The sequence below is a fragment of the Haemaphysalis longicornis genome, unplaced genomic scaffold (genome assembly GCF_048455015.1).
Source record: "Haemaphysalis longicornis isolate Haplotype H1 unplaced genomic scaffold, Haemaphysalis longicornis Haplotype H1 scaffold_12, whole genome shotgun sequence".
In the NCBI taxonomy this organism is placed as follows: Eukaryota; Metazoa; Arthropoda; class Arachnida; order Ixodida; family Ixodidae; genus Haemaphysalis; species Haemaphysalis longicornis.
The window spans coordinates 50,815,157-50,831,433 of NW_027526225.1; the positions used below are offsets into that span (position 1 = coordinate 50,815,157).

At 46.4% G+C, this 16,277-nt stretch overlaps 1 protein-coding gene and 1 long non-coding RNA gene across 2 annotated transcripts in view; both read left to right on the plus strand.

Moving 5' to 3' along the window:
• LOC144162634 (uncharacterized) overlaps nucleotides 1-16,277 on the plus strand; it is an 86,317-nt gene that overhangs the window by 38,801 nt on the left and 31,239 nt on the right. The window lies entirely within an intron of this gene.
• LOC144161963 (uncharacterized) lies at nucleotides 2,983-6,099 on the plus strand. Its single transcript, XR_013320548.1, has 2 exons — nucleotides 2,983-3,463; nucleotides 4,744-6,099. It is a non-coding gene; the product is annotated as an uncharacterized LOC144161963 (long non-coding RNA).

A 16,277-nucleotide genomic window follows, 5' to 3' on the forward strand; every position in this document is an offset into this window, starting at 1 on the left:
CGTTCCCGCATCACTTCCTGGGAGGACTGGTTGAACCCGGGTCCTGGCGTCGATGTCAAATCGACGCAAGAACGTCTGGCGGCCTACTACCTTCGTGTTAGTGAGGTCCTCTGGGAGTTCTACGGGCCGGTCGTCTCCTAATGAAGAGACTGTGGCACGACGGCCCGGACTAGGGCTGTTTAGAGAAGTAAGTTTTTTTTTCTGTCGCTCTCTCTGAGTTATGTGAAATCTCGTAAATATGTGGTACAACAGCAACTTTTCCTCTTTGCTTGTTCCCCTCCAGCTGCTGCGGCAATACATTACGTCAATTACGTTAATTACGTCAATAGCAGTAACAATTTTAAAAAACAAAGAAAGACGATCAGGAATCGCAGCAGCAGGAAGGAGGGGAACAAGCGAAGAGGCAAATGTGCTGTTGTACCATATATTCACGACATTTCACATAACCTAAAGAAAATAGGAAGTAGGGTGGGTATGGGCGTCGTTTTCTCTGTGCCTCACAAGTTGTCAAAGTTATGCGCGCGCACCGGTCCACACTAAAAAAATAACAAAGAGTGCAACATCCAGCATTGCAATAAGTTAGATGCGTTGACAGTGCTGTATATCGCCGTCCTCTGAAAAGTGGAAAGACTTACGTAGGCCAAACAGGACACTGTCTTAAAGGGACCTTGCAAGACTTTCGATAAGCGCTTTCACTCTTTCGTTCGCGTCTGGAACCACTGCGAAAGCTATATTAATCGCCATCACGGAGCAGCACTGCGTGATATGATCGTCGCACCAGATAAACCTTATGTCTCTGCTTTGTTTTTGTGGCTTTCTGTTTGTAAAGTTGCTATCGAGCAGTGTTCATTGCTGCAACTGACGAAAAACAGACCAACTGCCGCTACATGGCCTTAGTGACGTAATTCGAGCCTCCGACGTCGTGACGGGAAAGAGAGAAAAATCTTTTGAGCTAGAAAGAGAGAAAAATCTTTTGAACAACGCCCCGACCTCAGCCGTCGGGGCGTTGTTCCTTGGCTTCGGCTCACCTCTCGCTATGAAGTAAACAGTTAAGTTAGCCTACGGCTTCTTAACTTCTTCACGGCTGCAACAGCGGCTGGCCGCTCGCTTCACACCCCGCTACCACACGTATGTCGGAGGCGACGGAGCTTGGCTTGGGTCGGCCTTCACGGTTGCAACACCAGGCAGATCGCAATCGGCTGTTTGACGTCCACGTGTACGCCCCCCGCCAGAACAACGGACATGTCATCAGTGAGGGCATGAAATCTATAGCTTCGCGTGCACGCCCCGCTTCCTCCCTCTACTCCCCGCACGTCACGCAAAGGCGCTAACTCCGGGGAAGGGAGGGGGGCGGGGCCCAGCCCCCTTCGATGTTTTCCAGCTGGGCATAGCGCCCCCCCCGGTGCGGCTGACCCCTGCCCCTCCCTACTCCCAAAAGTTATGCAGTGCCATTACCAGTTGAGGTTGCGTTTGATTGCCTCTACATTTTCGCTTAAAATTTTAGTGTGGCTTAAATGTTACTGCATTATTGTAGGCGCCGACATGCACGGCTTACTTCCATACTTTCCATTTACTCCTTCAAATCGGTAAGATAGGAGTAGAAGCGCCCTTAAAGCAGCAGCGCTGTTGTGTCATCCGTATTGTTATTACATTTTTTGATATTTTGACTGTGAACGCCCTGTACACACACATCGTCATCATCATCATTATCACAGCCTATCTACGCCCACTGCAGGGCAAAGGCATCTCCCATTAATCTCCAATTATCGCGTTGCTGTGCTAACTGCGACCAATTTATCCCCGCAAACTTCTTGATCTGGTCTGCCCATCTAGCTTTCTTCCACCCCCTGCCACGCTTGCATTCTTAAGGGATCCATTCTTTTACCCTTATTGACCAACGGTTATCTTGCCTTCGCGTTACATGCCCTGCCCGCATCCATTTCTTCTTTTTAATTGCTACTAATATTCACTGAACACGCATTTGTTCCCCGATCCAATCCGCTGTCTTCTTGTCCCTTAATGTTACACCTATCATCTTCCGTTCCATTGCTCGCTGAGTCGTCCTCAATTTAATTTGAACCCTCGTAGTGAGCCTCCAAGTTCCTGCGCCGTATACGTGAGTACCGGTAAGATGCAACCGTCATACAGTTTCCTCTTCAGGGACAATGGTAGGCTGCCGTTCATTATCTGAGAATGCCTGCCAAATGCACTCCACCCCATTCTTATCCTTCTAATCATATCTGCCTCATGGTTGGGATCCGGGGTCACAACTTGGCCTAAGTAGATCTATTCGCTTACCACTTTCACTGCCTCGGCGCCTACCTCAAATCACGGTGCTGTCCTGGGGTTATCATTACTTTAGTTTTCTGCATATTAATTAAGCCCATGGTTCTACTTTGTTTGCCCAGTGCGGTGAGTGTCAGTGGCGTCACAATCCCCGCCAGGGAGGCCATCAGTGAGCTCGTATTTATTAGATGCGACGCTGAGAGGAGCATCTCTTGCCGGCGGCCCTGTCCTTCCTGCGTCGTCCGCGTCCGCGTCCGCACTCTCCTCCGCTCACCCACTCTCCTCTCTCCGATAGCGCACACTCTCACCCAAACATCTGTAGCGTGCGGCGCTCACTCCGACGGTTGGCGGCGCTGCGCACGGTGCAGCGCGCGCTGTGCGCATGTGCAGCGCCCTCTCTCTCCGCGGTCTCCTCTCCTTCGGGCGCTGCGCAAATAACCGGTATGCCGCTCTCCGGCGGCCTTTCGGTCGACGGTTGCTCTCCGCTTGCGCTCAGCGTCGCATCGCATCACACCAGGGTTCCCGCGAGGGGAGGTGGGCGTAATTTTAGATGCAGAGCATCTGATTCACTCGCCTTGTCCCTCCGGCGTCGTCGTCGTTGTTGGCGTTGTCCACCCCTCTGCCATTCTCCTCGGCGCGCGAGCTGCGCTCTCCGCCGCTCACCCCATAGAGTTTCATACTAATATACACTAGAGGGGACACTGGCGCTAGTGTCTATGCGAGCCGTTGATCGTCTGCTTCAACCCCCATGAGGGCGGCCATGTCAGATAGACGTGTGATTTTCGAACTTGGCTTGACTATGCCAACGTCTTGACTTGACTCAAAATACTTTTTTTTAATTGAAAAGCTACAACTAATGTTTATTACTGTATAAATTATTAGTCGCGTAAACAAGTTGTACTATATGTTAAGTTTTAATTAAGGTTTAGAAGTATTCTTTTATAAGAGGGGAACTGATTTGTGAACGGTATACACGGCTGAGTTTAGCGGAGCCGGCGATTCGGCGGCAAAGCGTATTTTCTTTCTTCTTTTTTTCTTTTTTGCGCGCAAGTCGGCGGTGGCATAGCATGGCGGAGGCATGTGTCTGCTGAAGGCATGGGCTGAAGGGCCGCTGTACGGCGTTAAATTTCGTTCTGGAAGACTACGAGTAGCGGAGCGACGCGTCCTATAACCCCAAGTAAGTATACACGGTTGTTGTTAATTTCCACTGATTAGTCGCCTTACCCAACGTGCGGTCGGCATGCTGACAAAATTGTGAAAGGACACTGAGTAACAGCTGATCGTTTGCTTTGGTGCCTTAAACAAGCCATAACGGCCAACTCGACCATATCACCTCTGTTCGTCGCTAACACGTGGACGATGTTTTATTGACCGGATGGTTAATCGGGTGAGAGAGAGAAAACATATTTATTTGTCCTGCAAACGCGACGCGGCCTCACGTCGTGTCAGCCGGCCACTCGGCTTCCGTCAATCGGGTTCTTCCTTTGTTGTACTGTTCGAGTATTCCTGATGTCTAATTGACGCACTGTAGAGCTGTTTCTGTGAGCAAATGTTAATTTTATATGTTGAGAGCGACAAACGTAGGAAACAGGGTATCTTATCAGGCCACACAGCGAAAAAATTCTCGTACTTCATTCGTATTAACCTTCCAGAAGACGGCCTCGTCTTGCTAAGAGCGACAGGCATGCAGATCGTTCTGGAGCCGTGGGCTGCATTTTACGGGAGTTCCTAATTTTGTGAAAATCTCCGTGTAGAATGTTTCTATTAGATGACCAATAACGCGCACTGATATATCTAAGCACCGTGTGTGTACATTACACGCCCACAAGTGCCAATCATCACCTGTCTAACCGAGGTCTCACGCCCAGATATAGCCAGGACCGCGTGTGAAATTGAAGGCACCCTATTTTTTCCAGTCCCTCCACAGAAGCGTGCCGAAGCGCAGGAACAGTTTGAAATTACGTGCGAAGGTGTCAAACAGTGTAAATGTTGCTGATCAGACGGTGCTTTCCTAAATAGCAACTAAATAGTACCTCCGGGGTACCATTTCCATTATACACAAGCTGCCTTCATGCATTAGTTGTTCCGAAGCTGTTCCACAATAAGTTCAAAACATTTACTCATTTTGTGTGGTTGTTCAGTCTTGAATAATCCAACTGCTAAAGTCATGTCTTGTTAAAGCACGACCTTTGAAAACATTGTTGGCTTCCTGTGAGTTCATTGTATGTGTCTTCTTTGGTTTACGTAATGACTTCAGCGTCAACACGGCAGCGCGCAGCTGATCGTAACTGTGTGTTTTTATGAGAAAGCCAGAGTCATTGAATGTGTTATGCTGCTGGAACCCTTTTTGTAAATAAGCATGTTAGTGTGCTGGATTTTAAGAGTACATACTTGTGCTCTAAATATCTGTACAAAAGCCTTGCAAAACCTTCAATGATGCCATCCATTTCGATACAGGTCCCAGCTGTGTCAGCAGTGCAAGGACCAGACCAGCAGGCAACACAAGAAGCTGCACCAGGCATGCAACCAGTTTCCAAGTCAGGATCATTGGATGGATCATCAGCAGCGCAAGACAAGGCAGGCATGCCGCCAACCTGTCAAAAACACCGAAATTCTAGCAACGGCCACCGTTCAAAAAGCAAAAAGGCTTGGGGAGAGGTTGATTGCAGCCTACGGTATGTAAATAGTAAAAACAATCCTGTACATTCAGCTGCGCAATAAAGAGAAAAACAAGTGGTGAGGAAAGCGCCTTGTAGTGCATGGAAGATGTTCTTTGTATCTTGCTTGTTAGGCACTCAAGATTTAAACTAATTGTCTCGGGTGCAAGAAAATTGGCAGTTCGAAACCATCCATTGTATGCATAAATGTGACTTATAGCAGTGGCGTCATTTTCGATAGCCTTTGCACGGCATGAAACCAACTTCATTTAACTACTATGAGCAGCCATTTGAAGACTTGTGTACGTGCTTATTGAACTGAAAGAATGAAGTGGAAGTATTCTGCGTGGTATTCTATCCCACTGTGTTCCAAAGTGGTATTCACTTGAGGGACCCTGCTGAGAAGGAATGTGTGTGGTGCCAATGACTGTGAGAGAGCTGACATGTCCTCACTGCCCATGTAAATCTCCATTGAAGCCAGGTTCTATTGTGCACCTTTCACAAACTTTTTGTCGCGCCGCCACCTCCTCCAGCAACAAATTCATGAAGGTGTGACGTAGGGGATCAGCTTTCACCACGTGAATGTCAGTTAAAACCTAGATTATACGTTGTGGCTGCAGTGTTTTGTTTATGCACCTGTGATGTATGTCCAAATAATGGATTGAAAAACGTTGAGCTGCCCTTTCCCATCTTGCACTGTTAGTACGGCTCAAAAGGTTCTGATCAATGGGGTAGAAGGCTGCCTCTCCTACTTCTGGCTGTTATCAAGTTGCAGATTGTATCCACCCACGGCTGTTCACTGTGGCTGTATATTGTCGTGCCGAGTGTACGCTGTTTTAAGAACCTTGTTTTGTTCGTTGATCAGATATTGTTGCCCTGCTTCTACTGTGCTGGCAGATGCTGATCGAAACACTTCTGCTCTACAGCTATAAGCTTTTCTAGGGTTCCTTTCATGCAATGTTTTTACCGTAGCCTAACGTCGCATTTGTTCGTCACTTACAGTAACCATTTTGTTGGTTCCTGCATAAAGCACCCTGCGTACATCAGTATGCTGGTTGCGAAAATGGCAATGCTGGTAGGTAGCTACAAACTAAATCCTGGTACCAATATGTTCACAGTGGCTCTTGGATGGGACAATAAATACATTGATGCGACACGCTTATGCGTTCACTCATTTTCATTGCATAGTTTGCATGTTTGCTATTCACCAGCCTTCAAAATTTCAAAACAACTTCCTCAAGGTAAGCTTGCACTCTTGCTTTTGATGTATTAAGCAATGCTGGCTCTTGGGTGGGACAATAAATACATTGATGGGACATGCTTATGCTTTCACTAATTTTTGCTGCATAGTTTGCATGTTTGCTGCTCACCAGCCTTCAAAATTTCAAAACAACTTCCTCAAGGTAAGCTTGCACTCTTGCTTTTGATGTATTAAGCAATGCTCTGCTTATTTTATTGGTGTTACAGAGTATGACTGTGGTGAGGGCTTTTTTACAAATGAGTAAAACTGAATTCTGCACTTTGCTGTTGGCGCAATAAATTCACACAGCACTCGCGTAGTACAGTCGCCAACTTTTTCTGTGTGCTCAATATGCCTGTCTCCAGGCGCTGAGCCAGGGTTCCACTAACGCGAACAGTTGCTACAGCAACACCTGTCACTGGATGGGGAACACTGTGACCAATGCAGACTCACAGCGACTTCATTGAATAGCAAGCATGCATGCCTGTGATCGCCTCATCTTACAGGCATATGGCTTCACCAGTACATAGCTATATAAGCCATAGTTTATGGCCCAAAAGTACTGGTAGGCCCCAAGCAATCATTTGGCCGCGTTCTGTTGCAATAGGTAAAGCCATTCTACCGTTGCAGAGGTACGTTTTCTCTCCCTGTCTGGTACGGCTTAACGAGATCATACTGCGCTGCATATACAGAGTATTCATTTCATTACATTGTTTTACCTTCAGCTTCAAACACCCCATATGCGTCCAAGGTTACAGGCGGTCACAGCGATTGCGCGTGAGCCTTGGTTACGTACTGAAATTCGAAACAGCGCAAAAAGACGGGACAAGGAAACGACGACACAAGGCGCTGACTAACAACTGTCTAACTAACCGTCTTTTTGGCTGTAATTTCAGTATGCACCACCAACTAGCCCAAACCACCGTTCTAACGCAGTCCTTGATTACGCCGGTGAATACACGCAGCTGATTAGCAACGGAAAATGACTGAGTCGGCTGAGTTGTGCTTGCTGGAACAGCCTAGCAGACGACGGTTGCACTGGCGGGATCGTCCTATGCAAGCGGCCTACCCTCACTTGTTTCGCCACTTTCTCCCATGATAAGGTGCCGACCCACCCGCTGGTGGGCGCTCCCGCAACATTAAAAAAAAAATCACCGGCTGTGCACACATATACTTACTGTTGATAAAAGATTTTTATTTGTCTTCGGCGCTACCGTGCTCGTGTTATAATCGCAAGCGTAGTCATGAACGTGACTAGGATGGAACGCAGTACCCGGCGCGGAGTGCTTCCCGTATCCATTCATTCCAGCCGTGCAGTATTTGCTCACTGCAGCCGCTGGAATCGGACGCCAACAGCAATTCTGCCCCGGAATGACCCACCGACGCTTTTGACGCCGAAACCGAAACTGACGGCGCGGAGAAGTACGAAGCCTAGCACATATAACAATCGTCAAGCCTCAAGTTAAGCCAAGTTCGAAAATCACGAGTCTACGTCACACAATCAGCTCCATGGGGGTTGAACGATTGCAGCGCCAGTGTCCCCTCTAGTTTCATTAGTATGAAACTCTATGGCTCACCCCCTCTCCTCTCCGATAACGAACACTCTCTCGCGAGGGGCATTGTATTGGATTGGATTGGATTGGCTTGGCTTGGCTTGGATTCAATTGGATTGGATTTGGATTGGATTGGATTAAAGTGGATTGTGTTGGATTGTGTTGCGTCATAGTCGCGGCACGTTGCGTCATAGCCGCGGCAGACGCGCTGGGGCCGGCGCATGTGCAGTACTCTCTCTTCCGCGGTTTCCTCTCCTTCGGGCGCGCTGCGCATACAGTCGAACACGCATATATCGAACTCCAAGGGGATCGCAAAAAAGTTCGATATATCGATAATTCGAAATATTCAATATGCCCATCTAAAGTTTATCTGAAAGCTCCACACATCTCAGAGCTCTTGAAAGTCGTGATAAGCGGTAACTTGCGGTGCAGAGTTCGATATATCGAATGCGCCCGTGATCGGGAGCTCAATACACGCGTACAACGGTGCTATGCTTTTGCACGCGATTTCAAAGCGGATGTTTCGACTGTTCGATATAAACAATAATTCGATATAAGCGTGTTCGATATATCCGTGTTCGACTGTATAACCGGTGTGCCGTTCTCCGGCGAAGCAACATCCACGCTTGGCTCAAACACCTAGAGTCCACGCCGCTTTACAAGTACGCCAACGTCGTCATCGACTGGGACCGGCTCACGCAGTCCCCTCAACGTTATGCGCGCTCCCTTCGCCGCTCCGCCTATGCGTCGCATCTACACAGGGGTTCCCGCGAGGGGAGGTGGGAGTTTTCTTTTTTACTACGTTCCGAATTTATTAAGCATGTAAAGGAGGTAAATAACAGCATAAACAGTCCATAAATGGTGCTAAACTACGGGGGAGAAATCTGCAGTTCGTAAAATAAAGTTTTCATTTCGAAAACAGGAGACAAAATTTCGAAGCGAGAGCTAGGCTTCATTGGAAAAAATGTCAAATTAAACTTTAAATTAAGCAATAGTTCGGTTGCTTCTTCAAAAACGAAGTATAACACTGGGTTCAGTAAATTTTCCTGCATAAAGGGGCACAAATTACGTGTGTGTAATAGTGAAATTAACGAAAACTTCGTAAGGCGAGTCTTCGGGTGCCGTTGTGTGCGGACGGAATTTTTGGTGCAACTGGGACTGCACCCACAAATGTGAAAAGGAAGAGAGCGGAGTTTTGCCTTCGGCACTGTTAGGATACGTTTCTAACACAGAGAAAAGCAAGAAAGTGATAGGAATTTAGCTGGAAATTAGACGAGTGAATCAATATTACTTATTCTCTAACATTAATCATATCGGGCTGTTGCAATGGGAGCCTAAAACTTGGAAATCCAGACAAGTAGTAATATGTGAAAATCTCAGCAACTAAGGGGGTTACAGAAATCTATAACCACTTTTTGAGCCTGACACAAGCAGATCTAGCGGAAAAGAAGACCCACTTCGTGGTGAATCGAACAGAAAACTGAAAACAAGAAGGACGTTCGGGACAGTATAAGTAAGTCGCAGCAGGTGGCGGGTAACGGGCCCAAAGCAGAATAGGAGGTAGGAAGGAGAACGAGGGACTTCAGTTTGGAGCGCAAAAAGAAAAAGGAAAGGGACGCAAGCATGCCAGACAGAAGGAAAAGGAAGGAAAAGGCGAATTCCGCAAAAGAGAACGAGGAGGAATTCCCGCAACTCGGAAAGGACGAATGTGAGGATGAGTCACGGAAACAGGTCGAAAACGAGGAGGAGGAAACCTTCAAAGTTGAACTGCAAAGAAAGGTAAAAGAAGTTGACGCAAGGATTCTCAGTAGCCTAATAAAGGTAACTGAAGACGAGTAACTGAAGACGAAATAGCAGTGGGAAGATTGGCACATGATATTCAGGAGATGAGGGGCCTAACAATAGACCCCAATGCCAGGGTGGCAGAATTGGAAGGTGAACGAGCAGCACTAAAAAGTATCCCACAGAGGACTTTCGCAGACGTAACAATTAGTAGCGAAGCAAAACGTCACTCCGACCCTGATCATGTGCAGGAAGAAGAAAGGAGGAAGCAAAGTGTTTTGTACATCAAACTGAAAGACACAGGGGAAAAAGACGCAGCAAAGGTAGCAGAAGCTGAACTGAAAAAGAACTTTGAACCATCACAGCTTGGGTTGAAGAACGTGACACTGCGGAGAACAAGACAAGGAGTTTTGGTCCTAGCCGATGAGAAAGAGGGACTGGACAGGCTCAAATCAAAACTGGACACCCATGAAGTGCTCAAAACCAAGCTGGCAGAGGAATTCACTCGAGGAAGACAGCCGGAAATCTGCATTTTGGGGGTTCCGAATGAGGCGCAGGAGGCAGAAATCCGAGAGGAACTTGCGAAACAAACAAACGCGGAGGAATAAAATAATAAAACGGAAGATACAATCAAAGAGGAAGAGTGAAGTAACAGTAATAGCTCAACTCCCAGGTCCAGCATTCCTAAAAATCATGGCGAAAGGACGTGTGAGGATTGGATGGACGATGTTCAGGGCAAACGAAAACTTGGATGTCCCAAGGTGTGACAACTGCGCCAGGTTTGGGCACCCCTCGGTGGCGTGCAAACAAAGAAACCCGACATGTACAGACTGCATAGGGCGGCATCATCATTGGGAATGTCCGGTATCAGAGTTCTTCTGTCAAAAGTGCGTGCTGTACAACCGCAAGGTCGGACGGGACGTACTAGATGCAAGGCACTCAATGATGGTCGTGAGATGTCCATCTTTCCAACGATTTCAAGATAATATGCGGGAAAGAACCAACTACGACTAAATGTAAGAAGGCAAGTTGGTCAAAGGCATCTAGTTACGTCAGACGATGGTGTGAGAAAGGACCATCTTGAGGGGGAAAAGATAGGGTCAACAGAGATAAGTCACTCGGGTAATGACAACAAATTCAAATAAAAAATTCAAGGTATCTCACACAGAGTTAAAGTTTGCCCAAATTAACCTGGCAAGGAGTTTCAAGGCGAATACGTACCAAGGAGAGAACATGATAGCTATATCGGTTGTACAGGAGCCATATCATGTACAAGGAAAACCAATAGGCTTTCCAATTAAAACACGTATAGTGGCAAGTGCATATAGCCCAAAAGTGGCAATTCTTGTTCATTTAGAAGATATCCTAGCTTTTCGAATTGTAGTTGAGAGCGACATAGTATGTACAAGAATAGAATTGAGAGATAAATAAGTAATTGTTATAAATGCACATTGTGCACCAAAGAATGATCTTAATCCAATAATGGTTGAAATAGAGAATCTACTAAATACTGTCGAAGGTAAACACTTTCTAATTACAGGGGACTTTAATGCAAAAAATCATTTATGGGGAGGGTCAATAGCAGATAGAAGGGGTGATGAAGTAATTAGTTTTATCAACGCCAATAGCTTAAATATTCTAAATAATTCGGGGTCAATCCCTACATTTGAAACGGTAAACGGGAAGAGTTGGATTGACCGTTCGTTGGCATCCATAGAGTTAACGACAGACACAAACAGATGGGAGGTGTTAGAACAGCACAACAATAGCGATCACACGTACATCATGATAACTATTTTTAAAACAGAAAAGCATAAAGAACGCAGATTGACAAAAAAAGGGAAACTGAAGATACTACGCGATTTAAAGGGTGACCCTTGGTATAAGGAAACCGAGGAGCCAAAGTCAGCAGACGAGGTAAAATGTTTAGTTGATAACTTTTATATAAAATTCGAAGGTCTTGTCCAAAAACACTCGAAAAATGTCACAAAGGATAAAGAGCCAAAGCGCTGGTGAAATGATGAACTTGAGGTGGAGCGTAAACGGCTAAGGGCACTCAGGAGGCGATATCAGAGATCAGATAATATACACAGAACAGAGTATAAAAGGAGATAATATGAAGCTCACATGCAGTACAATGAACATCTGAAAGAGGAAAAACAGAAAAGTTGGGATGAAATTTGCGCCCACATGGCATCAAATCCATTCACATTGCCCTACAAAATAGCTAGGAACCAGATTAAGAAAAAGGTGGTATTGTCGAGCATACCTAAGAAGAATGGGGAACGGACGCAATCAGTCGAAGAAACGGTTGAGGAATTAGTAAGCCATTTCTATTATTTAACGGAGCAATAAGAGGAGATAGACAATATCAGTAGCACAGTAGAACATATTGAGAATACCAACGACGTCATAACAGAAGAGGAAATTAGATATACTTTATGGGCCTTGAGGAACCATATAGCAGTTGGACCAGATGGTATAAGTGCGGACTTTTTACCAGGAATCTATGAGGTAATTAAGGATTTTCTTCATCGGGTATACTCAGGATGTTATAGGTTTGGATACTTTCCAGTACAATGGAAGAGATCCAGAGTGATCTTTATCTCAAAGCAAAACAACTCAACAGATGATTACGAACGGTATAGACCAATTGCAATAAATTCACTACTAGGTAAGGTGTTTGAAAAAATTGTGAAATTTGAAAAAATGTATTATTTTCTTTACAAAAATAATCACTTTTCCAAAAACCAGTTTAGCTTTATACATGACAAGCCGACGACAGAAGCACTGAGAGAAATTAAAAGGCGAATTGATCAAGCAAAATTAGATGGGGAAACAACGGTATTAATATCTTTACACATTAAGAATGCATTTAACTCCATAAGAGCTGATCATGTGGTGGCATTTTGTAAGAAAATAGGTTTTAAGGAGAACTTGGTTAGGATTGCCGCAAGTGTTTTAATAAACAGAACTATAATATACGACACCGGCTTTAAGAAACTCGAATTCAAATTACCCATCGGGTCACCTCAGGGATCACCATTGAGTCCCATGTTTTGGAACTTCATGATTCACGACCTGCTGAATGAGAAATTTGGGGTTGGTTGCCATGTACAAGCATTTTCCGATGATATTACGGCAGTAGTTAAAGGGAAATCAAGGATTAAAATTGAAATGGTAGCAAATGCGGCCTTAGAGAAAGTTGCAAAATGGGTGAGCACGAAAAACCTGCGCTCTAGTACGGACAAATGAAAAGCAATAGTCCTTGAGAACAAATACGAGAACAGACCACCAATTTTTAAGATGCAGGGTAACAATATTAAGATAGAGAAAGAGATAAAGATATTAGGAGTCATCATAGATAGTCGCCTAAGCTTTATGAGCCATTTAAATTATATCAAAGAGAAAGGTACTCTGCTGGCGGTAAATTTATCGAAATTCACATCTAGAAAAAAAGGAATGACAAGTCAACATTTAAGAATAATATACTTAAGAGCTATTGAAAGGATAATTGTATATGCAGCACCCTTCTGGTATTCAGCTAAAAGTCACATTAAGCGGAAATTGAGGTCGATACAGAGGATAGCTCTACTAAAAGTAGCCAAAGCCTATAGAACAGCGCCTAATATAGCTTTGAATATAGTAAGTAATATCTTGACAATCCATCTTACGATTGAGAAGGAGGTGGAAACGTACAAGATTATGGAAGAAGATAAACCTTTTGAATATAAATTTGCGAGGTTCAAAGTCATTCCGATTCAGCGCTATGACCCATTCGCGGCGGCACTCAAGGGACTCAGGCAATTTGTGCAGCGAATAGACTCCGCACATGCAGACACTTTTTTTGTCGTGGTGCACTTCACACGTTACTTGCATGAGCACTTTGCGCTTACGCTGATTGTTGGTGAAGCCAACAACGACGTAATGACGTCCGGACCAGTAGCATTTGTACATCACCAAGTAAAGGCAATGACGGAAAATTGCCCACAATTAAGAAAATAAACATCAATTGGGGATGAAAAGTCGGGCGTCCTGCTTGCAGGGTGAAACGCAGCCTCACAAACAACCTCCGTCAGGTCAGGACAAAGCGCCTGTGGGGTGGCCCGCCTAGCGGGTTGGGAAAGGAATTCTTGGGCAAACCTGACAACTATCAGACGCTTTGAACGTTCTTTTAAAGCACCGTTGAACTAGTCGCTACTGGCATACCGAATCCACCGGTACATCTGATATCCACGCGCGGCACGGAGCAACAGCGTGGGACTGCGGCGTCGTCTGCTCGCCCCGCAGTCCCCAAGAAATTCCCGCCAGGTGGCGCCTCGATCATTAAAATGGCAGCTCCCAGAGCACGGTGGAAATTCTTGCCACTCCACCGGGTCATGTGCCACGTGCTAGTTCCTGGTGGTCCAGCAGGGGTGGTTCTCTTTGTCCACGGCTCCAACGGCCTCTGCTGCTTTGCGTGCCCGCTGAACCAGACCGATTTGGTCTTCACAGCAGTCGCTGGCCAGCAGTGCCTCCAATTGCTCCGCACTAGGGTTTCTGATGTTGGGGTCAGCCGTTGTGCTTTGGAATTCCCATGTAGTGTACTAGAGGGCAGGTTTTTAATATTGATGGCGAAAAAGGTATGCGTGTACATATCGAGTCGGATAAATTTTGCTCAGCACGTTTAGGCTTGGGAACGTTCCTGTCTGCAGCTGCCTCCAGTTGGTGGCTGCTGCCCTAGTCAGGGATTCGTGTGGCGGAAGATACCTTCTCATGATACCCCTGTAGTATGCCAATGTGGCCGAGTATTCCGGGGGGACTGGTGTGGGTTCTTCGAGGTCGGAATCATCGGGTGCTCGGTTGGTAGTATAACCTCGAGCTGCCCTGTCCGCCTCTCTGTTCCCCTCTATTCCCGAGTGCGCCGGGGCCCACAGGATCCTGTGTTGAACCTTAGGTGGATGCTCAGGGTGTTGGAATATACGACGCCTTTAGCCTGGAGTGCGCGGTGGATTACATGTTCCTTCAAAAAGTGTCGACAGGCCTCATGCGAGTCGTAATCGTTGCATATTGCTGCAGTGCTGTCATCGTGCGAGCCATTAGTGTATGTCTTACGGCGGCTTCCCTGTTACAATCCCTCCATCTGAGGATGCCTCATAGCACCTTTTAAGAAAAGGACTGAAAGGAAGGCGAGGAAGAGGATCGAGACGCGTTCTGCCTGTTTGCCAGTGCTACTACATCGCGGCCTAGTGTGTTTTCTCTTGGTGTGTCTACGCCATTAAACTTTCGTATTTCATTTTGACCGGCCCGTCCGGTAGCGTTCCGCCGTTGCCAGAGCGACAGCTGGCTCCTCCGCGTCTGTCACGGTACAATGACGTAGCTACCCACAGGTGATAATATGGAGGTCTGGGTCTACAGCCACCCTTCGTCCCTTCCGTGAATCTTGTGTGGCTGCGTACACGTACACTGGGTTGTCCATGGAGGAGAACGTGCGGCGTATGTAATCCGCTCGTGCTTGGCGCCTGCCTTGATGGAGGTTGGGGACCGTGTTTTTAGGTATGGGGGCCACGTGGACCTTCAGGCGGATGTTCTAAGGAATGTCTGCTGTCTTGGACATTTCTTTGATTCGTTCTGTGTAACCCAGCTGGCGCAGGGGCGTCCTACCCGTCGGGGTCTGCATCATCCTCTCAGTCTGGGCCTTGATTTCGGCTTTTTTATGTGCTTGAAATGTGTTGTGGACCCCTAAGGCCATTGGCTTTTCTGTTGACGTGCATACCGGTAGCTTTAGCGCCGTCTTGTACGCTTTTCTTCTTATTATTTCGGCCTGTTGCGCTTCAGAAAGGTTCAGGTTCTGGTAGGGAAGACTGTATGTCACACTGCTCACTACCAAGCTGTGCACGAGCTTCAAAGTGTCTTCTTGTCTTATATCGGCGCGTCGGTTTCCAACTCGCCTTATCATTCTGGAGACTTGCGTCGTCACGGTTTTGAGCAAGGCTAGGGTGGGGGTACACCGTTGGTTGGATTGAATCCACATCCCTAGTGTTCGCACCGTTTTTTTTTTTTTTGTATCTGTCTGCGCTCGTGGTACACTTTGAGGCGGAGTCCGCGGGAACAGTTCGATCTAACTTGTGCCACCAGATTGGAATATTTCAGATTTTTCTGTCGAGCAATTGAGGCCTCGTTTATGGGCGTACTCGTTCGACGTATGTGGCTGCTGCCTGTAGCTTTGCTTCCGTTTCCCCCAAGGAGCACTTGGTTATCGAGATTGTTACCTCATCCGTGTGCATGGCATGTCTTATATCCAGGATGTTTTGAAGCTCTCTAGCCAGGCCTATCATCGCTACATTAAACAGTAGGGGTGATATTACAAAGCCATGGGGGGTGCCTTTGTTAGGTATCATGAATTTGTCAGTGCGAGCGTCATTTATGCCAATCGTGGCTGATCGATTGCAAAGAAACGCCTCCGCATAGCCGTGGATTCGTTTGCCACAGTTAAAGCCATCTAGCTTTTTTTAGGGCGATTCTTTGGTAATCGTCTAGTTTAGACTTTGACTCTCAGACGGTTTGAGCTTTGCCTCGTTGAGCTTTGACTTTGACTCACTCGCAGTTTGAACTTTACATCGTGGCGACTTTTTGATCCTTCGCGATTTCATTTCGCACGAAACAGTCGTCGGTTTTTGAAGGATGGGTGCATGATTTTTTATGTTTAATTTTCCGTGTCCATGCACGCCTTTACAAATAAAAAATGCTTCGCCCATGTCGGAATGGCGTAATCGGATA